Below are 7,273 nucleotides of genomic sequence, written 5' to 3' on the forward strand. Positions count from 1 at the left end.
AGATTAATTTCCTTTGAGATAGCCTTCGTCCATCATTTAGAAAGCTTCTTCTGAGAGCATATAGAAGTTGGCTTGAGCCCTAGCAGACTTGTGCCCGCTGACCAAGTGACAGCTGCGACAAGAGCTAGTACTTGTGCATACAACATCGTCGCTTCCAAGTTTGTTACGAACTACCGAGTTGATAAAATTAAAGAAGGGAGTTCCAGGAGTTGTAGCATTATTGCTACAATACTGGGGCCCACCATCTTTTTGGCACCGTTGCTGGGGAAGCGGCAGAGTATTGGTGATTGTTGCTATTCTTCTATTTTCTACTACAACCTTCTGCTAAGTAGTTTATTTCATTTCCATTCTGCAAAAGTAGCATAGACATTTCCTGCTTTCATAGATTAGCATTTCCCGCTTTCATAGATTAGCATTTCAATTCCACAATTTCATTTCTGCAAGCGTAGATTAGCATTTCAATTATGCAAGCGTAGATTAGCATTTCATTCATGCAATTTCATTTGAGCAAAATAGATTAGTCCTTTCATGCTTTCATTTCAATTCCGCATTTTCATTTTAGCAAGATAGTTAGTCGCAGTTCAATCTATTTCAATTTTGCAAGTAGAAGTAGAAAAAAAAAACAAAAATCAACCAAAAAGATTTCATTTCATGCCTTGTAGGAGTAGAGATAAGTTAGAAAAATGATTGCACAACACCCCCACTGCTTCACACAGCCAAGATTCTCTCTTCTTCGATGGCTGTGATTGAAGAACCCCTGGGTGGACATCAAGACATATCTGAAGAACCTCTAGGGGAGAAGAAGAAGAAAACATTCCTCTGGAGCAAATGGCTACAAGTAGAAATGTTGGGAGCAACATCTTGTCCAAAGATGAATTTGAAAATCAGATCAAAGATTTCAAGAGTGATATGAGGCAGTTTCTTGCCATGCAACTGGATACCTTGCGGATCCAAAAGAAGCAAGAAGAAGCCAAGAGGGCTTTGGTCATTTTTTGTCCTAGGTGCACTAGAAAGCATCCTAGGAATGAATGTCCAATGCACTCCCTAGAAGTGTGTTTCATCTGTGAAGAATACCATCCTACAGATCAGTGCCCTTCCTTACCCAGATTCAAAGCTGCATATCAGAGAGCCAAAGGAGCCACTGAATCACTCTATTACATGAACCAAAGTTGGCCACATGAACCTAGATCTTATCAGCAGGAAGTGCAAGGGACATTCGAGACCTATTATGACCCCTATCAAGCCACTTTCATGCCTTCTGGGGGTCCCCCTGCTCATCCTTCCTGGTCTACACCTCCTCCTTGGTTATATTCTCCTTGTTCCTTCACAGATCCATATTATGCCCAACCAGTTGCTCATTCATTTCACTCTTATGCTCATCCACAGCCTCAGTGGAATGCACCTTATCAGGAGTGGAGCCCCCAGTACAACTCTCATCCCGCTCATTTTCCTCCACCACCTGCTCATCCACAACCATCGCCTCCTCCTCCACCAAGGCAACCCCAAATGCCTACCCAACCACAATGCCATCCACCTCCATCTCAATTTCACACTTCCACTCAACTACCCGTACCATTTCAAAAGCCACACAATGGAGCAGCTCAACCCCATTGCAAATCTGAGGCACAACATATCCAAACAACTCCTCTTGAGCCCAATGATCTTCACCAAAGCTCAGGAAGAGTGTTGCAAAGCAGAGAATCTATTGACAACATTGAAGGACCAAAGGCAAAAGAAGATTCAAAAGAGGAATCATGGGCTGCACTTGATGAAGAGAAGACATCAGAAGCAGAGATAAAGAAAGATCCTTCATGGTTACCATCAAATCCTCCATGTACTCAAGAGAAAGATCAGCAAAAAGAGGAAGATGAGAAAGTCATGTCAGAAGGTGACATGAAACATGATCCAGATCAGCCAAAGAACCAAGGATATCAGAGCTATATTGAGATATTGTTTCAGATCGTCACTAAGTTGCAGCGGTACTCTCTTCCTCAGCTATGTTTGATCCCTTCAAAGTCAGATCATTTGGTCTCTGAGATCTAGATACCTATCAAAGCATGCATTTCGAGCCTTCACATCGTTTTGTCTCTAATCTCGATGTGCACATGGCTCCATTGGAAGTATTCTTATACTTGAAAATGAGTTTGTTTTTCAAGTAGTGTAGGGTAGAAAAAAGAAAAAGAAAAAAAAGAAAAAAGAGAAAAAAGAAAAAGAGAAAAAATGAAAAAGAGGAAAATAGAAATCTAAGGTGAAAACCTCCTCGGAGGCACCTTAGATTGGCTCATTGATTGAAAACCTCCATGAGGCGGTCAATGGGTTGAAAAAAAAAGAGAAAAGAGAATAAGATCTTTGGGTGAAAACCTCCCTTGGAGGCGCCCAAGGCAGGCAATTAGGGTGAAAACCTCCATGAGGCACCCTAGTTGTTTTTCAAAAAAAAAAGAGAAAAAGAAAAAGAAAAATAAAGCTAATCTCCATTGAATCATTTCATGTTGCAGCAATGACATTGCAGGTTAAAGAAGGACGTTTCATGACAGGAGGAGCACTCAAATCAAGGTCAAAGGACTCTTTCTTGTGCCTTCTACAGGAAGCTCTGTATTTCTACAGGAAACATCCTGTAGAACCTTTGGACGAGCCAAATCCAATTTCAAAAGTGAATCTGATGGTGGGAATCTGTTGATTAGGCCTACAAGCACTTGTGTGTCCATCCCTTGCCTTCATCCATCATTTTTTCACCTCCTTGTGCTTCTCATTGTGCTTCTACAGGAACTTCCTGTAGAAATTGTGGGAAACTAGGCATGCATTTCAAAAAGTGGTTTGGCGAACATGGTAGCTTCCTCAAGGGTTCAGAAGTCCTCATGCAGTCTTCCAACTCCTCCTCCATCATCTCTATACCTGCATCACAACCAAAATTCATTTTGTCATCCCATGCAACCAAAATGCAAAGTGCCTTGAAGCAAAAACACATAGAGCAGAATTTGTTTTTGCCATAACTTGAAAACCATGCATCCATTTGACAAACCGTTTTATGGGGAATTGTACAAGGTTGATGATAACATGCTTGAGCAGTTTCATGCAATTCCGGTGCACAGTTTCCAAGAAATCAGCCTCCATCACCATCAGCCATTTTTGCATTTTCTCCATATCCGTGCATCCGTTTTAAAACCTGTTTCATGGGGAGATGCACATGGGTGATAGTAGCCTACCCAAGCAGTTTCAGCTGATTCCGATGCAGGGTTTCCGAGAAATTGACCTCTGAAATCTTCAGCCATTTTCCATTTTTCTCGAAATCCGTGCATCCATTGATCACGAATTTACTATGGGAGATGCATAATGATGGTAGGAACATGCTCACCGAGTTTCAGATCAATCCGATCTATCGTTTGGGAGAAATGGCAAAAATAAGTTCTGGTTTTGTGACCATGCAGCAGCAGCAGCTTGAACGGGCAGAGTTGAACGTGGAAACGATTGCATGCCGCTCAGATCCGGCCAAAGGACACCTGCACAAGGGAAAGCAATCAAAAATCATTAGCCAAGCCTCATGCAATCAAAGGATCAGAGCATGCAGCAGCAAGAAGCTTCACAGGCAGCCGTTTGACTTCAGGTACGTGACTAAACCTTGTTCATCTGTTTGCATAGATCTAATCTAAAGCATTGCATGAATGAATGAGATGGTGAGATTCAGTTAGAAAGGTAGCAAGTATGATTGCACTCATCCAGGGATCATCAGCGCATCATGCATGGATCGGTCATTCACGTGGAAGTTGGAAAACACAGTTAATGGTAGATGTGTTGAACTCCAGTGAACATGATGTCAATTAATTAACAAAGAGAAGAAGACATGTATCACTGCAGTTTGAAAAATCTAGCGCACATGTTTTTGCCACCTCATCACAAATCACGGAGAAATTAAAGACGGCTTGGCTGAAACTCATGAACTGCTGTTCATCTGCACTTTCCACGTCCTTAACTAAAGTGTGCACAATCAGTTAATTGGTTCTCTATCATCAACTCATTTGATGATTGTTTTATTTCTCTCCGAAATTGTTGCAATGATCATGATGCGAACATTGAGCCGTGGAAGTTTAATGACAGCTATGCTACTATTATGGGTGTTTATGGGTTTCTTTGCAGGGTATGCATTGTCACGTCTATCTAAGATGTTCAAGAGCACAGAACAGAGGAGGAACACGTTGAAACCACATTCTTGTTTCTATGCATTGCCTTTTGCATTTTCTTTATTCTCAATGCACCGCTATGGGGAAAGAATCAGCTGGTGTAGTTCCTTTCGAGACTATGTTTGCCTCAGTCCTTTTATGGTTTGGAATTTCTGTGCCAGCAGTTACTTTGGCTACAATGAGCCTACAATTGAAGATCCAGTGAAGACCAATCAAATCCCCAGGCAGATTCTAGAGCAAGCTTGATATGCAGCCCATTTTTTTTCAATACCAATCGGAGGCATGCTGCCTTTCGGAGCTATATTCATTGGACTGTTCTTCAGATTAACTTCAATATGGCTGCATCATTTCTACTGTATATTTGGGTTCCTGTTCATTGTCTTTTTGATCCTCATTGTTACATATGTAGAGATCACCATTATCTTGTGCTACTTCGAATTGTGCAGTGAAAATTACAACTGGTGGTGGCGATCTTATGTGACTGCAGGCTCCTCAGCATTTTACTTGTTTCTCTATGCCACATTCTATTTCTTCACCAAGCTGGAGATGACAAAACTTGTTTCTAGAATTTCATATTTTGGCTACATGCCCATCATGTCATACTCATTTTTTGTTCTGACCGGTATAATAGATTTCTATGCATGCCTTCGGTTTGTGCGGACAATATACTTATCAGTGAAGATTGACTGAGGCTCTGCATGCAGCTACCATTTTTCAGAGGGGCCGTTTAAATTTCAAGGTCTGGACATAATCTAATCATGGTTCAGCCTTCTACAGGAATATACTTGCACACTCATACCAAGGCCGAGAATTCACTAGGAAAAGGAACAGGCAGTGAGGAAAAAGAAGCAGTCGCCGAGGGAAAGAAAGAAACAGGCCAGAAGACCCCGACCACAGTGCAGAAGAAAGAACAAAAGAGGAAGCATGAGAAAAAGGATGATAAAGAAGAAGGTGACACACCCATCTTGTCAGCAAGAGAAAAGAGGCTGAAGAGCAGAACGGACAAAGCTAAGGTGGTCCACATCAGCCCAAGTACCTCATCAGCACCTGCAACCAAACCAAAAAGCAAAACCCATGCAGCAGAGCAAGCAAAGGTGGTGACACCCGTGTCTACAGGAAAGCAAAAACAGGCTTCTACAGGAAGCCCGAAAACAGTAAAAGGGTCTTCTACAGGAAGCCCGAAAATCATTGAAAAAGGGGCTTCTACAGGAAGCCCGAAAACTACCAAAACAGGGGCTTCTACAGGAAGCCCGAAATTGGCTAAAACAGGGTCTTCTACAGGAAAATCAAGGTGATGGACTCAAAGATTGCTTCTACAGGAAGACAGAGAACAGTTAGCAGACTGTTTCTACAGGAAGACAGAGGACTGTTTCTACAGGAAGCCAGCGAACAGTTTCTACAGGAAAGTTTGAAAAGAGGGAAGCCAAAGGAGAAATCGGCTGAGATGCTAGCCAAGGAAGCCACCAGGGCCATCAAAGACAAGGAGAGAGATTGGTTGCTCAGAGGATGAGCAACACCTTCAGTAGGGGGGTGATGATGAGCCCCAAAAATGTACAATTATTTGGGCTCATTCAACCTCCTAATTTGGCTTAGTCCACCATTCTCATTTGTTTATTGCATGTTTTTGATTATTTTTATGTTAATAGAGTGAATTTGGTTAGTCATTATGCCAACAAGTCTAATGGGTGCTTTGTGTAGCCTTTTTGGTCAACTTGGAGACAAAATTGAAGGTCTTAATGAGCACTTGGCAGCCAAATTCGTGGGAGAACAAGCTAGAGGATTTGTAGGAAGGTGTCCCCCTCATTTATGGGCCCTTACCTCGAATTCTCCACCATCAGCTTGGAGTTCAAAGGCCACCAAATCAATGAGCACAAGGGCAGCCAAGCAAGTCAAGTTGGACTGCTGTTAACTACCAGTCTTGGGCAGCCAAGTCCCTAAATTTTAGGAGGACTGTTGGGTCCTCAAATTGTATAAATAAGAGGGCTTGAGACCTCATTTCAGTTAGTCATTTTGGGGTTAGCTAGTTGGTAGTCATTTTTTTAGCTAGTGGTTAGTCATTTCGTAGCAGCTAGTTAGTCAATTTGGTTTTTGCTCTTTGTAAGCCAGTTTTGGCATGACATTAGACTTTTGATTATGAATAAAAGCAAGTAGTTTTGGATCAAATTCTAAGTTTTTAAAGGAGCCTAAAGCTCTCGGGGTTGGGCCCAACCTGAGAGCTCAGGCCTCCTTCCTTTGTATCAATATTGTTCCTTTAGCATTTCGTTTCCATTTTCCTTTACATGCATTCGAGTATAGCTGCTGATTTAGATTTCCTGTAGTGGTTAAACAGTTGCTGATTTGGATTTCCTGTAGAAGTTAAACAGATTGGTTTTATCAGTTAGAATTGCTGTAGTTGTTTGGAAGTAGGCTGAGTAGATTAGAGTGAATAATAGCTAAAAAAAAAAGAACAGGCTGACTGTATGCTCATGATCCACCTCTTTCTAGAGGCAGGGATCGCAGACTGTGCTGCCCATTCAAAAATGGTTGCTTACATGTTAATGCTCTCTTGAACTCAGTCTTGGTGATGGATAGAAGTGTCCATGAGTGTCAATTTCTTGGAATGCTTCATTGCTTCAGTACCATATATCAGTTTCCTTCACGAATACATTGCTGTTCATTGGTTTAATAAGCTGTTGGCATAAGTTAATAACTTTTACTTGCAGGACTTGGATGATTTGTCTCATTTACACCGTGCAACGCTACTCCATCGTTCTCCTACCTTCCCTAACCGTGCCCAGACCAACTATCCATCCTCCAACGAAGCCCTTTGTTCCTCAACTACCCCACTACTCATATCCCCTGTTTTTTGCCTTCCATTCCCTCTATTTCCTCTAAGACAAATATGCCTCTACACTCACCCTCATCTCCTCACCTCACTGTTGCTGAGCCATTACCACCTCATTTCCATCCTACATATTCCCCTATACCACTCCATCACTTCACCATCACCCAAAACTCCCACGATAGGACATCCTGTAGAAGTTAACAGACTTCCTGTAGAAATTCCTGAGTTTCCTGTAGGATCCCCTGCAGACATCCTGTAGGAGCCCACACACTCG

Source organism: Pinus tabuliformis, chromosome 4_1, assembly GCF_031772625.1.
Source record: "Pinus tabuliformis cultivar Carrire ecotype Pingquan chromosome 4_1, CPIR1, whole genome shotgun sequence".
In the NCBI taxonomy this organism is placed as follows: Eukaryota; Viridiplantae; Streptophyta; class Pinopsida; order Pinales; family Pinaceae; genus Pinus; species Pinus tabuliformis.